Below are 27,105 nucleotides of genomic sequence, written 5' to 3' on the forward strand. Positions count from 1 at the left end.
ATCAGCCTGCATCTTTGACATGGGCATCGCCTCAGATTTAGTACAGTTCATCTTGTATCCTGATAAGTGGTTACAACTATCAGTCAATTTCATCAGTGCTGGTAAAGAACCATCCAAATCTATTAGGACTAAAAGCAAATCACCTGTGTAAAACCAAATCTGTTGGCATACACTCCCGTAGTTGACACCAACAATTCTATCATACCCTCTGACTGCTGAATGGTTCCATCAGCAACATGAATACTAAGGGCGATAGGGGCAACCCTGTCATGTCCCCTTCTCCAAACTAAAGACTTTTGAGCAGTGGTCGTTTGTCGACACAGCAGCTGTCTGTTCTGCATACATCAATTTGATCCACCCAAAGAAGTTATCTCCAAAGGACATCTTTTTGAGGACTTGGAATAGATAACCCCACTCGATCCTGTCTAAGGCTTTCTCTGCATCTAGAGACAAAACCACTGCAGCCTGTTCCAAAGCATTTGCTTCTCCAATAGGCTACAGCAATTTAAAATGTGTGGCCGCATACCTTCCTTTCACAAATCAGACTGATTTGGGTGCACCAGTTTAGGTAAGGTGGTCTCCAACTGCTTAATCAGCATTTTCACTAGCATGTTGTTATCTGTGTTAATTCGGCTAATAGGTCTATAAATTCCTGGCGAGGTGGGATCTCTATCCTTCTTCAGAATCACCAAAATGATTGCATGTCATGTAGAATCCAGTAGGACCCCAAGTTCTTTTTAGGTCTCATACAGTTCACCCATAAGCCTAAACACAGAGTCTGGCATAGTCCTATTAATCTTAATTGGCAATCCATCAGGTCTTGGACATTTCCCTGTGTTCAAGCTGTTAGGTTATTTATATAACTCCTCTCCAGAGAACTCCATATCTAAGTTCCACATTTCCTGGGCTGACAATGTAGTTAAGCTCAAATCCTGCATCAACTTTGTTACCCCAAGCAACTCTCTTCCATGTGCATCTGACACATAGAGCTTTTCATAGAACATACAGAATTCCTCACTGATGTCATTTAGATGAAACATTAGTGTACCTGAATCCCACTTTATAGCAGAAATTACTATATCATTTTGGAACAGGAGCATGCTCCTGCCTCTACCATGCATCTCTTCCTAACACTTACCTATTGCCTAAACCAGACGTGAATGAGGCAAGAACCTTAGCATTACACCATGTCATTAACAGAACCAATACCTTCACTGACAAAGGGATCCACTGCTGTAATTATGGTGGCCTATATTTCTCCTTCCATGGCCCCCATGATAACACTCACCTATGCCCCGAACCTAAGCTACAACGAAAATCATTATATATGAATGCCTCAATCACATTTTTCAATTTCATATCTATCTACTTTACCATCCTAAGCCATACCTAAAACCACAATGATATCTATAACTGACATGTATTACTCTTTAATACATGTAAAACAAACATAAAAAATAAACTCACATAATCCAGAACTGTAACTTCCTCCAGGCGGCAGCACCTCGGCATCCTCCAGCTGCATTTTCACCTCTAATGGGACATTTCTACTCCCACCACTCCTGGTAGCTATCCATACTCAATCAATCCAAAAACAGCACTTTCCTAAAAAAACTGAAAATCCTCTCTTTCCCCAATCAACACTGAATCAAGAAGCATCCCTTCACATCCCGTGAAAACCTCATCAGATCAAAACCACGAATGCATCTCAGTGACTGTATGTCATTTTAGGGCACTGTCCAAGGTCAATTAGGAACCTGATTCTCAAATTGTGCAAAGGCAGACATTCAGAACGGAAATAATCTTATCAACATCAATGAATCATGGGAGATATGACTAACCTTTTGGCTACAGGGGTACCCCGCTCTGCACCAAATAAAAATAAAATACACCCTACAGATTTGTGCCAAAACAAGAAAGGATTTCCTTCGAGCTATTTGAGCCCAACTTGTTCCTTATTTGGTGCAAATCCATGGGCTGCACACATGAGCAACAACTGGACAATTTCCATATGGGAAAATGAATGGAAAAGTGAAAAACACACCCTTTATTTAACCCTTAATATCTTTTGAACCATAAAATGGATGTGCACGAAACTTTCCCGTCCTGTGGCATGTCCTGATTTAGGAATGTCAGACGCTTTGCTGATCCGACTAAGGCTCAAAGGTTATGAGCCATAGCATCTTTGCTTTTCCTATGGATGATAGGTTTCACCTTAACTATAGCAGGGTAATCATGAAAGCTATAAGCCCCATTTGGGCTTGTGGCAAAGTGCTGAGTCTTGAATGCCAGCGTCTCTGGTTCACATACCAGTGAGTGCAGTTACATTATATTTTTAGATATGACAAAATTATCTGCACATTTGGCACAAGGGGGATTTAGGCACAGCTTCAAAATGTCAGCAGCTGCACCTATATCACCCTTGCACCGAATGAGCAGTGCCCAGTATGCTGTTGCACGGCTTTGGCTGCACGGAAAGGGACTCTGCGGCCACAGTGGTGCGACAAAATGGCCTATGCCAAAAGGCTTGCACCAAAACAGGGCACACTGTGTTGTGTCTCTTCTCTGGTGTTTGATAAGATGTGCCCTCCATAAAGCCATTTTTTTAGTGATCACGGAGGCCCCGAAAATCCCTACTTCATTTGTAGCTGTAAGGAAATGCATACCCTAGCCCAACTCTTAATTTATGGATCCTTCTCACCAAGCTCAGATTATGTGCATTTGAGGTTCAAGAGAACATATTACAGCCGTTCAGAAAAGATGTCTTATAAATAATATGTAGCCTTAGTTCGATATCTCAGGTGTATTGCAGAGGAAGAGTCCAAATATCTTTGTGCGAGATGCCACGTCTTGTTTTCCAGCTTTGGTTGGGTTAACTTACTAGCCTTCTTGTGAGATGTAGCATCTTGGAGCATTCCCACTCTTAGAAAGGACCTAGCTGAGTCTCACTGCATCTCATATAATTTTAGAGGACTCCACTAAATGCTTGTTGAGTGTTACGCAGATGTGTGATGCTTCCGGAAGTCCTGGTTTGTGTATGGGTTCACTGTAAAGCCTTATCTTCAGTGTGCATCTAAAATGATTGGTCCTTAGAGGATCTATGACAAGTTTCAAGGTCAGGGGGGTCTGGTCAGAGATCCCCATTGGTTGAGTGTCACTAGCAATTGAATCTAGCAGCAGACATTATATTATAAAATAATCCAGTGTTACAAACCTGTCCTGGGAGCAGGACCTAAAGGAATCCTCTCTGCCAGTCAGATGCGCCAAGCCTTGGCCAAACCTTGGTCTGCCATTACATCCTTTAAAATATATCTATCTCTCTACCAAGAAAAATATTACATGCTTGGACGATGTAGCAGCATGCCCTGAACCGAATTCCAGCCCCTTCCAACCCCCATGGGGGTGTTGCCCTTCTCTGTCAAGATTATAGTCAGGAATGCTAGAAAAACACTTTGATCTCTTGTAGGAATGTATATCAATCCAATCATGGAAGTGCTATTGTTCAAATTAATTTCAATAAATACCACTCACCCATTTCGGTCTGTCCAGGCTTTTCAGTAGGCGGGAACTCCACCCTTTTTGTCCATGGACATACTAATGAAGGCTAGTTTTCCCACCCCAATCCATGCATCTCCTATCTGACTCTTTCTGTGTCCGGTGTGTCTCTACCGCAGGACAATCACGTGTGTCTCCTACAGCTGGACACTCACTGAGCCTCATTATGAGGTTGGCAGTGCATGACATATCAGTGGGAATGCGGCAGGAATTCTGTAACCCCTGGATTCCCGCAGTTTCCCGCATCACCAAACTACAAGATTGGCGGTAGGGGGTCAGATTTACATGCATCAAAAAGCTGGATGTAAACCTGACCCCCTACTGCCAATTTTCATGCAAATTACTGTGGCAGAACTACCTCCGGTGGTAGTACCACCATAATAACACGGAGTGCTCTGAACTCTAAAAATGGGGATTTACACCACTATGCCACCACTTTTAATCCCATGGTAAACTCACAGGATCAGGTGGTGGTAACGGTAAACAATTTTGGTGGTAGTTCAATAGTGGGAATACTTCCAAACTCATAGTGAGAGCCATATATCTTGGATTTCAAATACTGGATGAACTTTTTCCATTTTACATGGTTGGTAATACAGTCAACACTGCCAGGTCACACCAAGTCACAGAAGACGTAATAGCCAACCCTTTGGTTCCTTACTTGACACTATCGGCGGGTAAAACCTGCTTCTACAATTAGGTTTTACAGCACCCTAATGAACACTAACCAAAAAGAAAAAGAAAATTATGAAAACAGAAATGCGAACATGGTTGAGACATAATTGCATGTGAGTTGCACATGCATATTATAGATGGTTCCAGTATCGTTAAACAGAATAAAGGTTTTCCACTCTGCACCCGATTCTCTGCCAAGTGCCATTGCAACAGGTGCTTAATAGCAAGGGTATTGCAGGCCGCAATCAAAATGGGAAGATGTTCCAAAATTCTGGAGAGTCCCCAAGAGTGATCATAATTACTGGATCTGTAATGTTTGTGCCCAGATCAACTGGAGATCTGACAGCAAGATTGAATAATTCTGGCCATAACTTGAATACAACTATGTGGGACTGCAGTCTCCTGACTGCGGCCCAGGAGGACAGAAATAAGGGCGTTCAAGTGGTGTATCTTAATTTGACAATGTCATATTCTCCTTAGGCTCATTATTTAAATCCAGTCCCTTCAATGTCACAGTTATTATATGTCCGTTTTTATTAATGAGCTCGATTTGTCTCCTGAATGGTCCTCCAGCGTATTGTGGTTGTGTGTTAAGGGAATCTGTTTTCCCAGGGATCTTCCTTGGCATGTGTTTCTTTAGCCATGGAACCAGTGGCGAATGGGGTTGATAGGGAGGGGCATTAGCAAGGCATCCATTGCTATGAATTCTTGGGAGCTGTGGAAGACTTTTAATTGTTCTGCATCAGTAAATTCTTTGATCTTCGCATAATTGATAATATCCTGGGCAGTCCAGCAAGAAATACCTCAATTCCCATTCCCTAGTTCAGTTCTGAAGGGCAGGGTAGAGTTTGCTGGTTTCCTAGGCTGAGACTCAATGGGCTCCGAGCAGTTCTAGTGGGGCTTGAATATTGGTCTGAAACCTTTGGGGCTGAGATGTTTCATAAATTGTATAAGGCTGTCTAGTTCTTTCCTATCCAGCATTCCAAAAAGGCAGACATTGTCACATCTGTTTCAGTCCACTAGTTCCAGGACATGGTGCTTTCCAACTCCTTATACAGCTCTGGTCCCATTTCCTCAAGCAGCTATTCCATACTTGCCACCCTCTCCTCGAAGTCTGCAATTCATCCAGTTTAAATGTCCCTTAGGATTCGGAAGCCTGCATGTTTCTCCATCGTCCTACTGTCGGCCCAGTTGCTTGTCATCCTGATTATGGCGCGTTATTTCAGGGACTAGTCAGTGTTGCCTGAGAAAGGGGTAACGTGTAGTCTGTGGTATTTTAATCATTGAGGCTGGTTGTATCTGTGTGCCACTCTGTAGCAGGGAAGAGATTCCTCTTTGCCAACGTGCTGGTATTCATCAGTTTTATCACCATTACAATATACGTTAGGTCCCAAATGCACCTCAGAAGATGGAACAGGAACAGAGGTTTCACTATATGATATGTTAGCAGGATGGAGGTTTGACTTTTCACTTGAGACCCGTGTAGGAGAGGTTACTTGGCACGGCCGCCCACTGTAAGGATGGGGCACTTTCCCATTGACTTTTTCATTTAGATCTGGAAGGTCCTCTCTGCATCTAGATCCAGACTGGGCAACCATGCAGATGCTTGGCCATAACTCCATGATCCCAAACCATTGACTATAGTGGATAGGGCTGATGGGAGTTTTAGTCTGAAACAGCTTGATGGCCGCATATTTCCTTTAACTGTTGTAGCTATTATCGAGATAATGTAAATAAGGGACATATTTATCATTAGGAACGCTCAGACTTTCTTCTATTACGTTTCACTACTAAACATTCATATCCCTGGATCATCAACTGCATGCAAGCCCCAGCCGGCAGCCCTTTTTCCTAAGCCCACTGGCATTTGGCACTCTGCATTATGGCATTACTTCATAAATCCTCTGGGAAGAGCAAGGACCACTCAGGCATTGTTTACCTTTACAACTAAGGGCCCGGGAAAATCACATGTTACTTTATTAACCTGTCTATCTCATTACCCTACTTTTCCTTTGACTAACCACATGTTCCTTCTCACACTTCCTAATCACAGACTAGTACACCTTTCGGAGTTGCTTGGCAGTCCCATAATTGCTCTTTGGGAACTTACATACCATGCTATACATAGACAGTGCAAGGATTTCAAGCCAACATATCTGACAGGTTTGCTAGAACACGCTCTCAAGCCCCTCACACATCCAATACTACTATTTAGCCTATATTTCTTTTAGAACTGCTTTGGAATCCCAATACGTGTTTTGGCCCAAAACATACTTTTCTGTGTCACCAGCCGCCGTAATATAATCCATACGTAATGAACAAACATGCATCTGCACTAACACATAGCATGTCCCTCCTGTCTGGCTCCCTTCCTGTGTCTCCAGCCTGCTTCCCTCTCTTTTACTTCACTCTTGCTATTGGTCTCCTTCCCAGCACAGTAAGGTCTGGATTTATCGTGGCTCTCTCCTCTTCTCTCCCCTATCCTTTCCTCCTCTCACCCTCATCCCATCCCCTATGGTTTTCAACCTAGTGGTCCACTTTGACAGACGTATTCATTTTCATTAATGTATCTCTTCCATTGCCATGGCTGCGAGGTTTAACCTCATGAGCATCAAAATCTGACCTTTCAGTCAACTAAAACTCTTACCTCCACCCTTGCCTCAGCCCCCTGGATTACTGTTCCAGTCTACGTGTTGGATTCTGGTTTAACTCGTTCACCTCTCTGCAAAAGGTCTTCAACGTTGCTTCTCTCCCAATCCTTCCCTCCTCGAGCCACAGCTTCTAACTTAGAAGGCTATTTAGGAGGCACCCTTTCTAAAGTGGTCTCATCTATAAGTCCATCCAGGTCCTGGCACCCCAAACCTGTCTGATTCTATCTCTCAATATATAACATTGATCACCTATCATCAACCCCTCTGAATGTTCCTTGCCCTCCTCGTGCCACCTTGTGCTTCCGATACTTCACACTACATGCATCTTACTTCTAGAAATTCCTACTACCAAATATTAATCCATACTTTTTAAAAAACAGCTCATCCCTCCTAAAAGAACACCCTGACTTCTTACGCCTCTAGCCCATCTCTCACCATCAACGTTAATGCCCTGTCAGTTGTATAAGAGGTAAATAAAGTTGACATTACCCTTTGCTGACAATTGCTCCCTGTAAATAATGTCTTTGAATGTTCCTCTCTCCATGCCCCCCACGTCATCTGTTTTTGTGCTGGATTATCAGGCACCCTCACAGGCACTACCAAGTGTTTCTTTTGTCTCCTGTATGGACTTTTTTTGTCAAAGTTCCTGATCCTCAATAAATAAATATGAATACAAGCTAAAGGCGTCTTTATTCTGGTAATGGTATTTCACTTTTGCAATATTGCCCCTGGAAATAGCACCAAATTCATGATAAGGTCTTAAATGAACAGGTTTGACGCTGCAACCAGCAATGATGCTGTTGTAACAGCTTCTGATGTTGATTTTGTATCTTCTAGTTGTTTATGAATGATAAAGGCAAACACCTCTACCCAGAAACTGTTCAGCCAGGTCTGGCTTGCAGAAGATAACACACATCCGTCTACACTAACTTGCATCTTGAGAACGTAAGATCTGCTCTTGTGCCCCATATTTTAATTTATCAGAGAATGAGGTAAATCCCATATGTTGGTAAAATTATGTTGCCTCACGTTGGATAGAGTATTTCTTTTTTTATTTTTTATTTTCTATTCGAGTAGATTAGAAATCTCAGTGCAGCCAGGGACACTCCAAAGACTAGCTTTTTTCCAGATTATCTTTCATAGTATTCCATCCAGAATAAACAGAATTGTAATGAAGCCATACTAGTGTATCTCGTAAGGCTGTCTAAAACACAAGAAGAAAAAGCACTTTGATTTGACTAGCTGCCTGGTTCCTGCTAAGATGTTTTTGAATCTGTTAGCATTTCAAAAGCATGGTTTTGTGAATGAAAAACCTTTTCTGCACTTTCTTGAGAGTGATGACATGTTCATCCAAAAAAGCCGTCACCACTTGTCTGCCATTCAATTGTATGCCCAAGGTCACACGTCATTTTGGAAAAATGCTGGGTAGTTGCAGGCTCGGTCATTCTAATGCCTGCAGGGGTGTGTCCACTATATATGTCATTTAAAAGTTACCTTTCCTAGATTTTGTATGTATTTCTATGAAAAGGTTATTGTCAACATTTGAAAAGGAATATGTATCCGTCCATTTCATTAATCAACATTTGCATTCTCCATTCTGAGGTAGTGACATTAGTGGCAGTTTCGTTCATTCTGATCATGCGATGAAACACACCACGTGCCTGAGGAGGAATGTGTGCTAGAAGCCATTCGGAATAACACAACCACAAAATACCCACAACTAGGTCATAGATTTTACAACCACATGTTCTTGGAGGAACCCATACATGTCTGGAAGGGTATGTTGATTGTGGTTGTTGTGAGACAGTAGCATGAGTGACATGGTGTTTGCATTTGTCACACACCACCTGCTTGAGACAGAATGTATCCCACACGCTTGACTGAACAACAGGACTGCACAATACCTGCTAATCTTACACTCGTTTTCATAAACACTAGATTCAGGCCAACGTACAATGGATTTGATAGTAGCAGCCTTAGCATCAGGTTTCTGAGTTTGTGACATAACACAGTCCCTGTTTGAGTAGGAATGTGGGCTACACATTTAGCTGGACACCTAGATGCCTGAGACTAATGCAGTAGATGTCACAAGCACTTGAGATTGGGACAACAAGAAGTAGTTTGGAGGTTGGTTGGTGGTGACTAGCTACCCTTGCTTTGACAAGCAATACATCCTGGCAGAACGTACCATTGTTTGAACATTGGTGGTGGTGAGGTGGTGGAATTGGTGGTAGTTTACGTGTCTGGGGCTATATACTACCTCCCTGAGCTGAAAGGTGCCCTCTGCACTTGATTGAACAACTTAGCAGCACAATATGCTATTTACGTTATGCTAATAGTCTTTTATACTGCTCCAAAGACCCACTGCAGTAGTCCCAGGGCGCCAAAGCTTGTCTGTCGAGTGGCTTACTGTGCACCAGCCAGGGGTACCCAGACCATCATTTGCTACAGGAAAGACAACGAGAAAGGTGAAGCTATGATATGATATGGCATTTATAACACGCCTATATACAAGTGGTTTATGACACGACGAGGCAAGGGAGGGGAACAAAGGGAAGACAGAGACAACGATCCTAATAGGCCAGGTGACATTGAGATTGCACAAGTGCAACGGGAGGGGGAAAGGGAAAAGTGCAAAGGGAAAGGGGAGGGGGCAGTGCAGTACATAGGATAACAGTAAAATAAATAAAAAACAATAAATACAATAAATAAGAAGTGCAGCCAAGTGGTGGCAAGTGCAGGAGTAAGTGCAGGCTTCTAGTGTCAGATGCTGGAAGGGGACTGTAGGGATACAGAGAACAGCCCCCGAATGCAGAGGGTTGCCAGGGGGCATTGCAGGTGTTCACCTGGCAGGAAGGGGACCCGGGCACGAGAACAGAGGGTAATCAGGTGACCAGTGCAGTTCAGTTTCAGCCAGGAGTTCAGCAGGGGAGAGGAGGAGAGAATGCAGAAGCAAAGAGGAGGGTCTTGAGGTGCTTCCGGAACCGGAGAAGGTTCTCCTCAAGTTTCAGTGAAGCAGGGAGGCTGTAGCAGAGGGATGCCCCAGCCGAAGAAAGGTCTACCACCAACTTGTTGCTTGGAGAAGCGACTGACCCTGAGGGAGTTGGAGGCGGATGAGCGAAGGGCTCGAGAAGGAAGATATATAGGAAGAGAGAGTTGAAGGTATTGAGGCCCCAGTCCCTAGAAGGCCTTGTGGACAATGCAGAGGCATTTGAACTTAATTCTCGCAGCCACTGGGAGCCAGTGCAGAGATTTCCGTCCTGGAGAGATACGATCCCTGGGCTTGAGACCAAGGACAAGTCTTGCAGTCCTGTTTTGCATGAGTTGCAGAGGGCGGAATGTAGATGCAGGCAGATTTAGAAAGAGGCTTTTTAAATAGTAGCCTCGAATCTGTGGTACCTCTTTTACTGATCCCCCGGTTTCTTCAAGTCTTTTCTTGTCATGTCTGTGCCCTCACACCCATGGGTTTATGGTTGCGCAATACAAATGTTATAAAGTAAAGTAAAGTAAAGAGAACTCCGTCCTGTGAGGCGCACTCCTCTTCCAATTTTGCCGCGGTGCGTCGCCGAATCTGGCACCAACTTCTGGTACCATCTCCTGGGTAACCTGGCATGGTCCTGTCCAACCCCTGTGCAAAAGGTTAGCCCCGTTGCTAAGCCATAGCCCGCGGAGGACGCAACCGTAACTCTCCACTCCCCCGACCCGCCTCTCCCTTCCAGGGAGGTCTCCCTGTGAGCCCAGGGATCTGGGGCCTGCAGTGGGGCAGGGGCACTGTCCTCGTGCTGTGTCGGCCTCCTCCCCTCACCATCTGCTTGATCTGTGGGTGGTCGATGACCACCAAGTCTATACCTACTCCGGCGGATACACGGTGGCTCGGCGCCCCGACGTTAGTGGAGAGCGACCTGCTCCACTGCCCCTTCTGGGTGGCGTGCTGTTGTCCGGGCCCTACTCCAGGACCACACCCATCGGAGCCTGAGCTTGTGGCTCACCCATAAGGCACCCCTGCTTGCGGCGGACACAGTGAGTCCGCGAGGCCTCTGGGCCCCCGAGCGTTCCTCCTGCAGCGACACATCCTTCTCCTTTCACTGCCCCCCACCCCGGGAATATGGCCAGCTTCTCCCGCTTCCCTGCGGCCTCTCACCTACTACTCCGGATATTCCGGGATCCTTGGGATGTGCCTGGGGGGGCACGTGACCCGAACTGCAACAGGAGATACTGTGAGAGCCGCGGTGCGAGGCTCGGGCACCTCATCACAGCCCCATTTTAAACGTTGCTGGACTCTGCTTCCAGTGCCACCCCGGGTCGGCCCTGTGCCCCATAACCCATGTGGAATATCTTCAGGAACACACCATCCAAGCCTGAGATGGCCTTGTGAGGATTACTGTTACGGGGCTGTGCATCCCGGCCCCCCTGCTCACATCTAACATTCAGAGACCAGTCGCCCATAGCCCAACGAGCTAGCAGGGGTGGCACCCTGTATGCATTCCCCAAATATGTGATCTGCCAGTCCCCGGCTAGCTGCCTCCCAGCTGGTGGACTCAGGGCGCTCTACTTGACCCATAGCAGCCTACCACACCTGCATCAAGAGACTCAAACACATTGGGGACCTGCAATACCACTTGCTTCTCCCCCACTGCAGTCTATAATCCTATTGGCTACGATCTCCATCTGTGACTGCCTGGACTGGGTGGTGGTGGGTGCTTGGGTCCCGGCACCCCTTGGCTTAACCCTCTAAGCCCCCCTACCTTGGGCACATCACGTGAACCACGGGCCCTTGCTGAAGCGCGTCACCCAAACCTCCTGAAATACCCGGCTACCCTCGATCCTACAGAGAGGCTGCTACTACACTCCACTGAGACCCTTGGGGATCACCTCTCTACTGATGCACAGAGCACTGACTGTTTACTCTCTGCATCCTAGTGAGCCATCTCCCTGCATTGCTCTTGACACCATAAGCCTCCCTCGCACCCCATTCAGGTACCCCTGGTTCATCACCACTGTTCGTACGCACCTTTTCGGCCACCCATCACCTGCTCCTTGGATCGCCAACCAGGAACTTGAATAGTAGCCTTTCCTACAGCATTAACTTGCCAAACACCTACTACAGCTACCTCGCTACTGGCTTGGATCACCTATCCATCCCTGGTGTGAGACGAGCACCTGAAGGTCTGGGGCCTTTCCGCCTACCGGCGGACCATACTCCTACAACAGTCACCTCCTGGGACACACCCCGGGCGCCGGCCCAGCTTCTCGGCCCTCCACCTGTGATCCTACTCCCTTCTGTATTGCCCCGACCATCTCCTTTGTGAGCCCGGGCCGGCGAGACTGCCCCCTCTCGGCACCATGACCAAAGGAACGGGGAAAAAACAGTGCTCCATCATGTTCGCAAAAACTCTGTCGAGATCAGCCAAGGAGGCACCGGAGCAGGTTCCAACTAACCCAACACCCTCCGACCTTCCCGATTCCCAGAGCATGATGGAATTTATCCACGAGGGCTTCACCACACTCCACTCCAAGCTCGATGATATGAATGGCACCATATCCTCCATCAAGGCCCACATCAAGAGGACCGACGGCCGGTTCGCAGAGATCGAGACGAGGGTGAGCGCCACCGAAGATAACCTGGGCTCCCTTCGTGCAGAGGTCTCCTCGCTCTCCAACGGAGTCCTTGAGGTCGAGAAGAAGAATGAGGACCTTGAGTCCCGATCGAGGCGGAATAACCTTTGCATTATCGGTGTTTCTGAAGACGGTGTCAATGAGCCGATGGAGGACTACGTCAAGCTCACACTGCTGACACTCCTTGATTCTCCAAAACTCTCCCCGCAGTTTGCGATAGAGAGAGCCCACCATGCCCTAACAGCTAAACTTAAACCTGGCGCGCCTCCACGACCTATCATAGCCAGGGTCCTGAACTTCCGAGATCATGATGCCCTCCTCAGGGCTGCAAGAACTAAGGGCAAACTGCTGTTGGTAGGCACCAGAATTCACCTATACCCTGATTTTTCAGTGGCTGTTCAACGGGAGCGCAAGACCTTCTTGGCAGTAAAGAAGAGACTAAGAGACCATGGAGTTAAATACTCCATGCTCTATCCCCCTAAACTATGAATTGAACACTCTAACCAGGTGTTTTTTTTCACAATTCCAGAAGAGGCCTCCAGGTTCATTGATGAACGCTTCCCTGGCTAAACCTCTCACTACACCACTTATTTACGACTGTTACGTCATTCTGTTGAGAGGTTACCAAAACCAGTTACCACTCTGTGTCAGTAACCTGTGAGACTATTACTGTCAATCAAGAACAAATTGGTTCACCATTGTACGACAGTGACATACCCATGCATACAAAATCCTCTCCAAGTTACATATGACATCAATGTTAGGCACCATGTTTATCCTTAAATTGCCACATGGTTCGGAGCATCGCCACCAGGCTGGTTCACAGGCCCCCCGGCGTTGATGCCATTGGTTTGGATTTGGTTAATGGGATATGGGGTTATCATTCCTCTGTTTGGGGGAGGGATGTGGGTGAGGGTGGGTTATGTTTGGTGTTACATTATAAAAGGCTTGGCGTCCACAGTAAAGGTTGAGTATGAGGCAGTATTGAACCAATGGTATTGCAGGGCTTCTAGACCGATCCATCAGTCAACGGGGTCACCGCTCTGACAAACATTGTTCCTCAACGAATATTTCTACACTGCTAACCGAAAAGAACTTAACTTTTATGAGCTGGAATGTTCGGGGTTTGTGTAATTATAAGAAAATGAGACAACTCCAGCTTCAGTCTGAACGTCTCGGGGTCAAAATCCTTTTTCTGCAGGAGACACATGCCTGTACTGAACTCTGAAAAATTTGCCAAAATGTGGGGCCCCCAAAGATACTTTACTAATTACTCTACCCAAAGTCGTGGGCTCATGACCCTAATTCACAAGAGCCTCAAGTTTGATCTTATATCCTCACAGATCGACCCCCAGGGCAGATATGTGCTACTCCATGGCACCCTTCAGAACAGGGAGGTGGTCCTACTAAATGTCTATGGCCCCAAAATTGACGATCCAGAATTTTATTTACATCTCACATCCCTCCTTGACAGCTTCCCTTTAATACCAATTCTCTGGGAGGGTGACTTTAATACAATTTTCGACGTGGACCTTGATAGATCCGGATCCAGACCCCGCCAATTTACCAAAGCAGCCTATACTACATTGACATCTCTCCCTGCCTTGCACTGGTCGACGCATGGAGGCTTCTCTATCCCTTCTCTCGCTCCTACTCCTTCTACTCCTCGGTACATGATTCCTATTCCCGAATTGATAGATGGCTAGTCTCTGATATACTGATAAAGAACGTGACTCATCTAATGATCCTTCCCAGAACCCTTTCTGACCATTCACCAGTGACTATTGCCCTTTGCTGGGGCCCAGACCGTGATCGGACTAGACACTGGAGAATGAAACCTCACTCTCTCCTTGACCCCGTATTTAGCTCCGAATTGGAGACGGCCATCGAAGAGTTCTTTGAAATAAACACTGATTCGATATCTTTGCAGGGCACCCTCTGGGAATTGTTTTAAGCTTAAATCAGGGGCATAGCACTTTCCAAAGAAAATGGTATCCTTAAAACAATCTGAAAGGATATCGCAGAGAGTGAGTCCAAACTATCGACCCTGGAAGCCCAATGCTCACTACACCAAACCCCTGAAGCCTTAGCATCCATAGGCGCAGAGCTCGACACATTTCGCTCACTGGCAGACCGCGAGCTGAAATTCTTGGACAGCCCTGGCCTCGCTAGGAAATATGGGGAGGGTGAACGTCCTGGCCACTTTCAAGCCACCTCATCGCATGATATCAACTCTGAATTCCTTTCATTTTATGAATCCCTATATACCAATGCGGACAGTGCCCCGACATCGGAGATCGACTCCTACCTCGATGCCCTCCCCCTCTATGTACTTTACCCTGAAACCATCGGATCTCTTCACTCCCCATTTACCCCTGAGGATATCTCGGACGCAATAGACTCACTTTCTTCAGGGAAATCCCCAGGCTCAGATGGTATTTCAATTGAATTTTATAAACGCTACAAATTGCTCCTACTTTCCCGCCTAATAGCCCTCTGGGAGGAATCAGTGGAGGCAGGTAAACTTCCCCCCTCTCTCTGCAAAGCCACAATAACTGTCTTACTCAAACCTGGCAAACCCCCCACACAATGCGGCTCGTACCGTCCACTTTCGCTCATTAACTGAGATGTCAAAATCTACGCCAAACTATTAGCTCTACGCCTGGCCCCCTACATGCCGCACATTATTCATCCTGACCAAGCAGGCTTTATCCCACGATGCTCAACCTCCTTGAACCTGAGGCGCCTCTTTAACATAATTAGCAGAATAAGCCCAAATGTTCACGCAGTAGCCGCCACACTCGATATGCAAAAAGCGTTCGACTCTGTGTCATGGAAGTACCTCTGGTGGGTTCTTGAAAAGTGCAAATTCGCCCCCTCCTTTCTCTCCTGGGTTAGACAACTATACTCCAACCCGGTAGCTAGGGTCCACACTGAGGACTGATGCTCTCCCCACTTCCAAATTGCTAGGGGGACGAGGCAGTGCTGCCCATTCTCTCCCCTGATTTTCGCCATAGAGATGGAACCATTTGCTGACATGCTATGCCAATCCCATGCACATAGAGGCTTACGAACTGCAGGCCAGTCTGATATGGTGTCCTTGTATGCCGATGATGTGCTTCTCTTCATCCACTCCCCCTCCACCAATTTGGCTCTGATATTGGAGGACGTTATCCGCTTCGGACACATCTCCGGACTCAAAGTGAATTGCTCTAAATCCACCCACTTCCTGCTCACAGACTGCACGTGCACCCCCCCGATACTCTGGGGTTTGCATGGGCTCAGTCAAAATTCACCTATCTCGGAATAGAAATAGCTCGCCACTTCGAATTGGCCTTCGAAGAATACTATCAAAAATACCTTACGAACCTTGCAACAAGGGCACTAGGCTGGAGTACACTACCGATTTCTCTTGCAGGCAGAATAGGGATACTAAAGATAATAGTACTGCCCCAACTTCTGTACAGGTTCACCAATATCCCTTTATGGCCAGGTGAAGGGTTCTTCCAAACATTGACTCGCACGATTAACACCTTTTTGTGGCACTCAGGTGTGGTCCGTCTTAAACTCAGGACTTTGTCCACCCCAGTGGAAGGTGGTGGCTTCGGCGCTCCTGACTTCTTCAAATACTGGCTGGTAGCACAAGTCCAATTCACGTCACATTGGTTCAACACATTAGACCCCCCTCCACACGTCAGGCTCGAAAAACTGACGGTTAGTGACCGGGGCATTCGTTCCCTAGTTATTAAACCCATGCCGACAGCCCTGGACTCACTTGATCCGGTAGCCTGCACGTTCCTGGCCCTAACTAAAGCATGGAAATTACTCGGCACTGCCCACCCATTTCATGGCAACCCCCCACTTTGGAACTTCCTCCCGGGGATCCTGCATGTACCACCACTCATAGTGTGCCGTTGGGCCGAGGCGGGATATGAGCTGATCCGAGACATCTTTGAACAGGGAAACTTCATTGAATGGCCAGACATCCCATTGTCCCTGAGACGGAGACCGTCTATGTGGCTCCAGTACTCGTCTCTCCAGAAAACCCTTAAACGCAAATACTATGATCCCGCCGACTACATTCACATGATTTGGTCCTATCCCCGCCTCACCCAGTTCTGGAATTTGGTATGTTCTACCATGTCAACTATTCTTGAGCATCCTATCACTCCATCCCCAATGAGATGTCTCTTTCACGACTTCCCCGAACTCCGCCGAGATTCCAAAAAACTGGCCGGCCTTTGCATGTTACTTGCAGTACGGTCCATTTTACTCTGCTGGCTTCGGCCTACGCCACCCACTCATGCGCAGTGGCTCAGGGCGGTCACTTGGGCTTCAGACACCGAAGAATCCTGGTCCCTACTTCAGCCAACTCACTCAAGACCCAGAGATATTTGGTTCAGGTTTCGATCCTATATGTCCTCTATGGATACTGCATCAGACACTACATCGCCAGCTCCCTCCCCCCTTTGAACTGCTGTCTCCCCAGTCCCGCACCCACTCTGCATATACCTCCCAAGTGCATAATCAAATTTTAAAAGCTGACTCTCTGTACCTGTATGATCTATACTGCTACTGTATTGTACTGCCTTGTATGTTGCTCACCTATTCCTGTGCTGCCAAGCTAAATAAATAAATGTTTTTTTTTTAAAAAGATAGAAGGGGTAGATGTCCTAAAGCGTTGTGCTTTGGGTTGTGTTTCCCATCCAGGGTTTAAGAATGTTAAGTTTGTACACAATGTAACATTGGATGCATTAGGGGCTATACTCGACCAATGCTGGAAGTTTGATGGGATATTTGTCTCTGTGTCCCTATATTTTGTACCCAGGCCGAACTCCGGAATGTGAATTCTGTGGCTGCCAAGCTTGAGCCAAGAAGGGCATAGTGAAGCATACACAGTGTATAAAGGTGCATGCTGTCGGTAACAGAACACAAGTGAATGGAGTGGACAAGTTAAAAAAAGGACTGACGCCTTAAGGTCAGAACTGTCATGATGCCTACCTCCAAGGAGCCAGGTCCGACCCAGCAACCCCAGAGGCAGGCATCATTTCCCCCAGGGGAGTGCCAGCGGGCCCAAGCTGGGGCCCTTTGGACGCAGTCCTGGCTCCTTAGGCGCCAGGCTCATGTTGGACCTCTGTCCTGGCGCCTTAGGCGCCAGGCTCATAAAGCTAGACATGTGTTCAAGTGTTTTTATGTGCACTTACCTGATGCAGACCATGCTGCCACATCCAGGCCCTCTTGAGGCCTGAATGGAACTACTTTACCTGTGGGACTACTTTCCACCCGGGTGTGGTCGGGGAAGGATACATACCTGATCGGATGAAGGATACACACTTGGAACTTCTTCTGGAACTGGAACTGCACGTTTCACTTCGGGTCGGCGCCATATCTCCGGCATTCCGAACCCCGGCCCCTAAGGGGAAAAAAGACATAAGCATTAGCGCTTGCTGCAAAAAGACAATGAACATTATTATTAAGCTTGGACTTTTGAACTTGCAACAGAACTTTTACAGAGCCTTACCTGACTAGTCAAGCTTACCTGAACTCCCATCAATCCTCAATCCAGTGAAGTAACTGGGTTTCAACGCGCCCCTGCATCAGAAGCAGGATGGAGAGCTCATCCTTCCTGACCCTAAGGTGAGACTTCACGGGGAATCGTGGAAGGTAGAGTGGGAGGCTTGAGCATAACTCAGTCAATAGGTAATACTCCCTTTTCACGCACAGGGGAATATTCCTGCGAGCCGGAGAAGCCAGAGTAGAGGGCCCTTCCTGTCCATCTTCAGAGTCCTGCAGCACTCGAAGCCAGACCTGCGCCTCCGTGGGAATCAGGTGAGCGTTACAGAACGCGAAGCCTACCCACAACTTCCCACCCGGGCGCTATGGAGATTTCCGAGACTGACCAGCTGGCCCAGCTTTGGGGGGAATTACGGGCAGAGGTGCACTCAGCCCGCCAGGAGACTAACGCTCTCAAAAGAGAACTGATCTTATCCAAGGAAAGAACAGATGACCTAGCCAAAAGGTTATTACAGGCCCAGGCAGGGCACACTCCTTTACCTAATTCCGGAGACATTTCCACATCAATGGGCTTGAGTAACCCGGTACAAATTAATCTACCTGGACACATGCCTTTGGCCCCGCCTGAACGTTTTGCGGGGGATCCCAAGAAATATGCCGTCTTTATGAACCAATGTCGTTTACACTTTCTATGCAGACCCAGAGCCTTCCCTAACGACCAGACCAAGGTAGCCTTTATACTATCTTACCTCACTGGCAGTGCTGCCGATTGGTCTATTCCATTGGTAAATCAGGATGATCCCATTCTCCAGGATTTTCAGGGCTTCCAGGCCAGCATGGAAAGATTGTTCGCTCGACACTCTCAAGGACAGGCCCTTGATAACGAACTGCTATCCTTACGACAAGGTAATCAGGATCTTCTGTCCTACATAGCCACCTTTAACAGACTGGTTGTGGAAAATGGATGGCCAGAAAGCAAAAGGATCACATTATTTCATCGAGGCCTGCGTGGAGAGCTTAAAGATGTTCTAGCTCAGATAGTAAACCCACCCCAGGTCTGCGCAGACTACATTGACTTGGTGGTTCAACTTGATCACAGACTTCAAAATAGAAAAGCAGATCGGTTCAAGTATGAAAACTGAGCACCGATCAAAACCCACGCTAACTCCAAGAGTACCGACATATCTGAACCTATGCAAATCGGTGGTGTTAAAGGACCATTAACGCAGAAAGAACGAGAGAGAAGGCGGCAAATGCAACTTTGTCTGTATTGCGGGACTTCCGGTCACTTTCTTCGAAATTGTCCAGTTAAACCACTTAAGAAGGTGGTTGGAGCTACTGATAACGATTTAGTGACACCTGATTCGGGAAACGACCAAGCCCGGCAAGCGTAGGGGTCCGCTTGCCGAGCTTGAAAACTAACTCTTTGACCTCGCATTTTGTCATGCCAATGGTGCTCGTGGACCCAAAACAGCCTCAGCAGTTGCATGCTATAAAGCATACATCGACAGTGGAGCTATTGGAAATTACATAGACCGTGAATTGGCTTCCAGGATTAAGCTTCCTCTCCGCCCGAAAGTAACCCAAGATGTCATTACTACACTAGATGGAACCGAAATAGCCTCAGGGCCTGTAACGCATTCCACTGTTGAAGTGACACTGGTGGGTCAGGATGGGCATCGGGAAGCAATCGTGTTTGATGTGATCAAGGCCCCACAATTTCAAGTAATTCTTGGAATTCCTTGGTTAGAAACACATAATCCCAGAATTGACTGGCGAGCAAAGAAGATAAGTTTTCCTGATTGTGAACCAACTTGTTATCCAAGAAATCCAGCTATGGGTCTAGCCTCAGCAACTTCCACCCCTGTACAGCTACCGTCAGAATACCAAGAATTCTAAGACGTTTTTCAGAAAGAACAGGCTAACACGTTATCCTCTGCCCTTGATACCTGAGCTTATCGACCAGGGGAAAGACGCTTGTGTGTACACCAAGTTAGATCTCCGAGGAGCTTATCACCTGGTGCGCATAAAAGAAGGCGACGAATGGAAGACTGCATTCCGCACCAAATTTGGGCTCTTCGAATATCAGGTGATGCCCTTCGGTTTGTGCAATGCACCTGCCGCCTTTCAGTACTTTATGAATGATGTTCTTCGGGAACTTATCGATGTCTGTGTCATTGTTTACATTGACGACATCCTGGTGTACTCTTCTTCAGAATCTGATCACAGAAAACATGTTAGGGCAGTTCTTGAGAAACTGCGCCAGCACAGACTATTTGCAAAACTCGAAAAATGCGTTTTTCATACCACAGAAGTTGAGTTTCTCGGATTCATCCTGACACCTCAAGGAGTCCGAATGGACTCGTGAAAGGTGGACGCCATCCTCAAATGGCCATCTCCAAGCTCGGTGAAGGGAATTCAGAGCATGCTCGGATTTGCCAATTTCTATCGAAGATTCATCCCTGAATTTTCCCGAACAGTCCAACCCATCACCGCTCTTCTAAAGAAAAACAAACGCTTCGAATGGACTCTTGAGGCCGAACAAGCCTTCCAGGACCTGAAAACCAAATTCACCTCTGCACCTGTATTGAAACACCCGCACCCAGATCTCCCGTACATAGTGGAAACCGATGCATCCAGTTCGGCCATGGGAGCTGTCCTGTCGCAAAGAGACCCAAAACCTAACCAACTACACCCAGTGGCCTTTTGGTCCAGAAAATGTTCTCCTCCTGAAATCAATTACGCAATTACCGATAAAGAGTTACTGGCCATCAAATCTGCTTTCAAGGCTTGGCGTCACTACCTTCTCGGGGCAAGACACACCATCACCGTAATTACGGACCACAGAAACTTACAGTATTTAAATACGGCCAAAGCTCAATCTTCACGACAACTCCGATGGGCTCTATTCTTTGCGGAATTTGATTTTTTAATTACCTATCACCCTGGCTGCAAGAATGGAAAAGCGGACGCCTTATCCCGGATTGGCATGGAAGAACCTAATTCGAGCTTAGAACCTGTGCCCATCATACCTGAGCAAAGAATCTTAGGCTTAACTTCATTGCAAACTATTGAGGATATCCAAACGCAAGTAAAACAACTTCTAGACTCTTCAACCTTACTGGAATGAAGTCAACAGGGTCCTCATTACACCGTTAAGGATGACTTACCCTACTTCCAGGAGCGGTTGTTTCTGACAAGTAAAGAATTGCAAGAACTTGTTATTGCCCATCATCATGAATCTTTAATGGAAGGACACCCTGGTATCGCTAAAACGGAGGAAAAAATCAAACACCACTTCTGGTGGCCTTCTTGGAGAAAAGACATAAAGTCTTTTGTACTGTCTTGTGGAATTTGCGCCCAAAACAAGGCTCAAAAGAAAAGGCCAGCCGGCCTACTTCAACCCTTGGATATTCCACCGGCACCATGGCACACCCTGTCAATGGACTTTATAACAGATCTGCCTCCTTGTGCTAGTTACAACACAATCCTTGTAATTGTGGACCTATTCTCCAAAATGGCCCACTTTATCCCTTTAAAGGGTTTGCCTTCAGCTTCCACCTTGGCCAAGGAATTCCTGGAGAATATAGTTTGCATACATGGTTTCCCTTCCATATTAGTCTCGGATCGTGGAAGTCAATTTATCTCACATTTTTGGAAGAAGTGTTGCCAACTAGCACAAATAGATGTGCGGTTATCCACCAGCCACCACCCCCAGACCGACGGACAAACCGAGAGAACCAATCAGACTCTCGAGCAATATCTTCGGTGCATGTTACACCAATCCGAGTTAAATTGGAAAGACATCCTTTGGATCACAGAATATGCATACAACAATTCAGTGCATTCTGGAACCGGACAAACCCCCTTTTATACTTTGTATGGTCACCATCCTCGGACCTCTCACCTAGATCCACCTCTGACCCTGGAAATGCCCGCAGTAAATCATCTGCATTCCACAATAACCCGAGCCTTCAAAGAAGCTGCAACTCATTTACAGCAAGCCAAGAAAAAGTATAAAGAAAACGCTGATTTGCACCGATGTAAAACTCCTCCTTACCAGGTAGGAGACCAGGTATGGCTAGCAACTAGACATTTACCCCTCAAGGGCCCGCGAACCTTCAATCCCAGATTCATAGGACCTTATCCTATCAAAGCTATAATCAACCCAGTGGCCTTTAAACTGGATCTACTGTCCAACATGCGTATTCATCCAGTTTTTCATGCATCACTTTTGAAGCCAGTACAACCAGGAACCCGATTGTCCAAGCCTCCAGATCCAGTTCAAATTGAAGGGGAATTAGAATTCGAAGTTAAAGACATTTTAGACTCCAAGGTGGTAAAGTCGAAACTCTTCTATCTTGTTGACTGCAAGGGATATGGACCTCAGGAGAGATCATGGGAGCCTAGTAACCATGTCCACGCACCTCGATTAGTACAAAGGTTTCACCGGAGATTTCCGAACAAGCCCAAACCCCCGGAGGGAAGAACCTTGGGAGGGGCCTTGAGGGGGGGTACTGTCATGATGCCTACCTCCAAGGAGCCAGGTCCGACCCAGCAACCCCAGAGGCAGGCATCATTTCCCCCAGGGGAGTGCCAGCGGGCCCAAGCTGGGGCCCTTTGGACGCAGTCCTGGCGCCTTAGGCACCAGGCTCATGTTGGACCTCTGCCCTGGCGCCTTAGGCGCCAGGCTCATAAAGCTAGACATGTGTTCAAGTGTTTTTATGTGCACTTACCTGATGCAGACCATGCTGCCACATCCAGGCCCTCTTGAGGCCTGAATGGAACTACTTTACCTGTGGGACTACTTTCCACCCGGGTGTGGTCGGGGAAGGATACATACCTGATCGGAGGAAGGATACACACTTGGAACTTCTTCCAAAGCTATTTAAACCACACCCGATCAGCAACTCACGCTTCGCGTTGTTCTGCTCCTCGCAGCTGGACGCTCACCGTGTCAGCTCCTGCATCTGGACTTCAGCCACGCCTGTCAGCATCCTGGGTCACCTGCAAAGGGAGACAATAGACCTTACCAGCTAAATCTGCACCCCGGAGACATCACCGACGATCCTGAAAGGGAAGACATTATTTTTAAAAGCATTTCGTTACGATCGCTGCAGCGCTGCATTTCACTCACCTTTCCTGGGTTCCTCCATCTTCAGCAGCGATCATCCGGATACACAGCCACTTCCCAGAGCCTAGAGAAAAAGACAAGAATAAGAGGTGAGAGAAGGAAGGGAATAAGACTTACCTGTTGGGTCATTCCCATTTCATTTCGGGTCTTGCCGCTTCCAGGCATTTTCCGGACCCCGGCCCCATGGGGAAAAAAGACAAAGACATTGAATGAGCGTATGCAAAGACAGTTCCCGAGCGCTCATCCAGAACTAACCTGCCATTTACTGGAACTGCACGTTTCACTTCGGGTCGGCGCCATATCTCCGGCATTCCGAACCCCGGCCCCTAAGGGGAAAAAAGACATAAGCATTAGCGCTTGCTGCAAAAAGACAATGAACATTATTATTAAGCTTGGACTTTTGAACTTGCAACAGAACTTTTACAGAGCCTTACCTGACTAGTCAAGCTTACCTGAACTCCCATCAATCCTCAATCCAGTGAAGTAACTGGGTTTCAACGCGCCCCTGCATCAGAAGCAGGATGGAGAGCTCATCCTTCCTGACCCTAAGGTGAGACTTCATGGGGAATCGTGGAAGGGTATCGTGGAGGGTTGGAAGAGAGTGGGAGGCTTGAGCATAACTCAGTCAGTAGGTAATACTCCCTTTTCACGCACAAGGGAATATTCCTGCGAGCCGGAGAAGCCAGAGTAGAGGGCCCTTCCTGTCCATCTTCAGAGTCCTGCAGCACTCGAAGCCAGACCTGCGCCTCCGTGGGAATCAGGTGAGCGTTACAGAAATGTTATTATTAAGAGTTTGTTTATTGTCATATTGTGCTAGATTTTATTTTAGCTGTCGGGGAGACAAGGTGGTATCTTACCTGATAGTTGAATATTCAAATATATTCATACGCCGCCTTCCAGAGTGAGAAAATATAGCTTGAGGACTGTATGCAGAGTGTGTTCATTAGACGTCATGAAAGGTGGAAGTGGATAAGTGAGCAAACAGGATAGATAGGAAGCGAAGGCCCGATGCCTGTCCTTCTGTATCCAGTGACAGACAGACATGCAATTCCATGCAGTGATAGACTGGCACCATTCGTTCATGTTATGTCGCTATGCTTCAACTGTTACCATGAGGATATGTCATGCTCTGTACAGTGCTCTATGCCCAGTAAAGCCAACTCACAGCACTGAAGGGCAGGGAGAAAAACTGTCAGGACCCAAGCCCAAGTGCCTGAACACCAGTTTGCCCAAAGATCAGTACTGAGGGGCCCCTCAGCCAGCCAAAGTGGAGATAATGGGCATTGAACAGAAGTGAGTGTGCCCCAAGATAGACTCACAGGCAAGGGAAATGGTGAGCGGGCAGCATATATACCTGCAGATCCTTGTAATAACAGTGTTTTGGGGGAGCTGTGTATCCGAAATGTAAAGTTGCCATGGTTGAAACTCGCTGAAAAGTGAGCATAAACAGCCTTATATTGTTTCTCAGTTTATATTATGCTAACAACAAAGATGTTATAGTGCACCAAGTCGCCACTACAGTAGTCTCCCTCGGAACCACCTTGGCGTGTGCTTTTGTACAAAGTGTTTAAGGACATGAACTCTGCTTTTGGTTGTGAAGCAGTTATACTTTTTATGCCTTCCACAGTGCAACAGTGAAATCATGTTGAAATCATGACAAGAAAACACAGGGGGTAACGCCCTTCAACTTACTTCCCAGTCCCCTAGGCCACCAACGATCATGAACTAAACTAGTGCAGTAGTTTTCACAAGCGTGTGAGCTTTGGGGAAGCAACATTGTTTGGAGGCATTAGACCATGGGTGCAAAACATACGGCCCGCGGGCCAGTTGCGGCCCGCCATGCTGTTTTGTCCGGTCCGCGAGGCACAAAGACTTTCCTAATGGAGGGCGGCCCGCAAGCAGCATCGGCCGCCCTCCATTAGGGAAGTCTTTGTTGTCTTACGGGCCGGACAAAACACTGGCCCTCATTGGCTCAGCACACACGCACCACGTCGCGCCTACGAGCCACGTAGTGCCTGTGTGCTGCACCAATGGAGGGCCAGCACTACGGCTGGCGTGGTCCATAAGGCTTGATGCCGGAAGGCATTTTAGCCTTGGACCATGCCAGCCGTAGAGGGATTCCAGTTACCTCACCAGCGTTCCAGCTTACCTGCCTTCCAGCACGTCTCCGGTAAGTGGTCTGTTTGTGTTTGTGTGTTGGGTCTGTTTTGCTGTATGTTTGTGTTGTGTATGTTGAGATGGGGGGATGTCGGGTGTGGATGAATGTTTGTTTTTGTATGTTTGTGTTGTGTATGTTGAGATGCGGGGGGGTTGGATGTGCATGAATGTTGGTTTTGAATGTTTGTGTTGTGTATGTTGCGATGCGGGGGTGGGGGGGTGTCGGATGTGCATGAATGTTTGGTTGTGAATGTTTGTGTTGTGTATGTTGAGATGCGGGGGTTGGGGGGTGTCGGATGTGCATGAATGTTTGTTTTTTAATGTTTGTGTTGTGTATGTTGAGATGCGGGGGGAGGGGGGTGTTGGATGTGCATGAATGTTTGTTTTTGAATGTTTGTGTTGTGTATGTTGAGATGCGGGAGTGGGGGGTGTCGGATTGCATGAATGTTTGGTTTTGAATGTTTGTGTTGTGTATGTTGAGATGCGGGGGTGGGGGGGTGTCGGATGTGCATGAATGTTTGTTTTTTAATGTTTGTGTTGTGTATGTTGAGATGCAGGGGCGGGGGGGTGTCGGAGGTGCATGAATGTTTGGTTTTGAATGTTTGTGTTGTGTATGTTGAGATGCGGGGGTGGGGGGTTGTCGGATGTGCATGAATGTTTGGTTTTGAATGTTTGTGTTGTGTATGTTGAGATGCAGGGGCGGGGGGGGTGTCGGATGTGCATGAATGTTTGTTTTTTAATGTTTGTGTTGTGTATGTTGAGATGCAGGGGCGGGGGGGTGTCGGATGTGAATGAATGTTTGTTTTTGAATGTTTGTGTTGTGTATGTTGAGATGCGGGGGTGGGGGGTGTCGGATGTGCATGAATGTTTGTTTTTTAATGTTTGTGTTGTGTATGTTGAGGATGCGGGGCGGGGGGGGTGTTGGATGTGCATGAATGTTTGTTTTTTAATGTTTGTGTTGTGTATGTTGAGATGCAGGGGCGGGGGGTGTCGGATGTGAATGAATGTTTGTTTTTGAATGTTTGTGTTGTGTATGTTGAGATGCGGGGGTGGGGGGGTGTCGGATGTGCATGAATGTTTGTTTTTTAATGTTTGTGTTGTGTATGTTGAGATGCGGGGGCGGGGGAGTGTTGGATGTGCATGCATGTTTGTTTTTGAATGTTTGTGTTGTGTATGTTGAGATGCAGGGGCGGGGGGTGTCGGCTTTGAATGAATGTTTGTTTTTGAATGTTTGTGTTGTGTATGTTGAGATGCGGGAGTGGGGGGTGTCGGATGTGCATGAATGTTTGGTTTTGAATGTTTGTGTTGTGTATGTTGAGATGCGGGGGTGGGGGGGGTGTCGGATGTGCATGAATGTTTGTTTTTTAATGTTTGTGTTGTGTATGTTGAGATGCAGGGGCGGGGGGGTGTCGGAGGTGCATGAATGTTTGGTTTTGAATGTTTGTGTTGTGTATGTTGAGATGCGGGGGCGGGGGAGTGTTGGATGTGCATGCATGTTTGTTTTTGAATGTTTGTGTTGTGTATGTTGAGATGCAGGGGCGGGGGGTGTCGGCTTTGAATGAATGTTTGTTTTTGAATGTTTGTGTTGTGTATGTTGAGATGCGGGAGTGGGGGGTGTCGGATGTGCATGAATGTTTGGTTTTGAATGTTTGTGTTGTGTATGTTGAGATGCGGGGGTGGGGGGGGTGTCGGATGTGCATGAATGTTTGTTTTTTAATGTTTGTGTTGTGTATGTTGAGATGCAGGGGCGGGGGGGTGTCGGAGGTGCATGAATGTTTGGTTTTGAATGTTTGTGTTGTGTAT

Source organism: Ambystoma mexicanum, chromosome 6p (genome assembly GCF_040938575.1).
Source record: "Ambystoma mexicanum isolate Mex_15411 chromosome 6p, UKY_AmexF1_1, whole genome shotgun sequence".
Lineage (NCBI taxonomy): Eukaryota > Metazoa > Chordata > Amphibia > Caudata > Ambystomatidae > Ambystoma > Ambystoma mexicanum.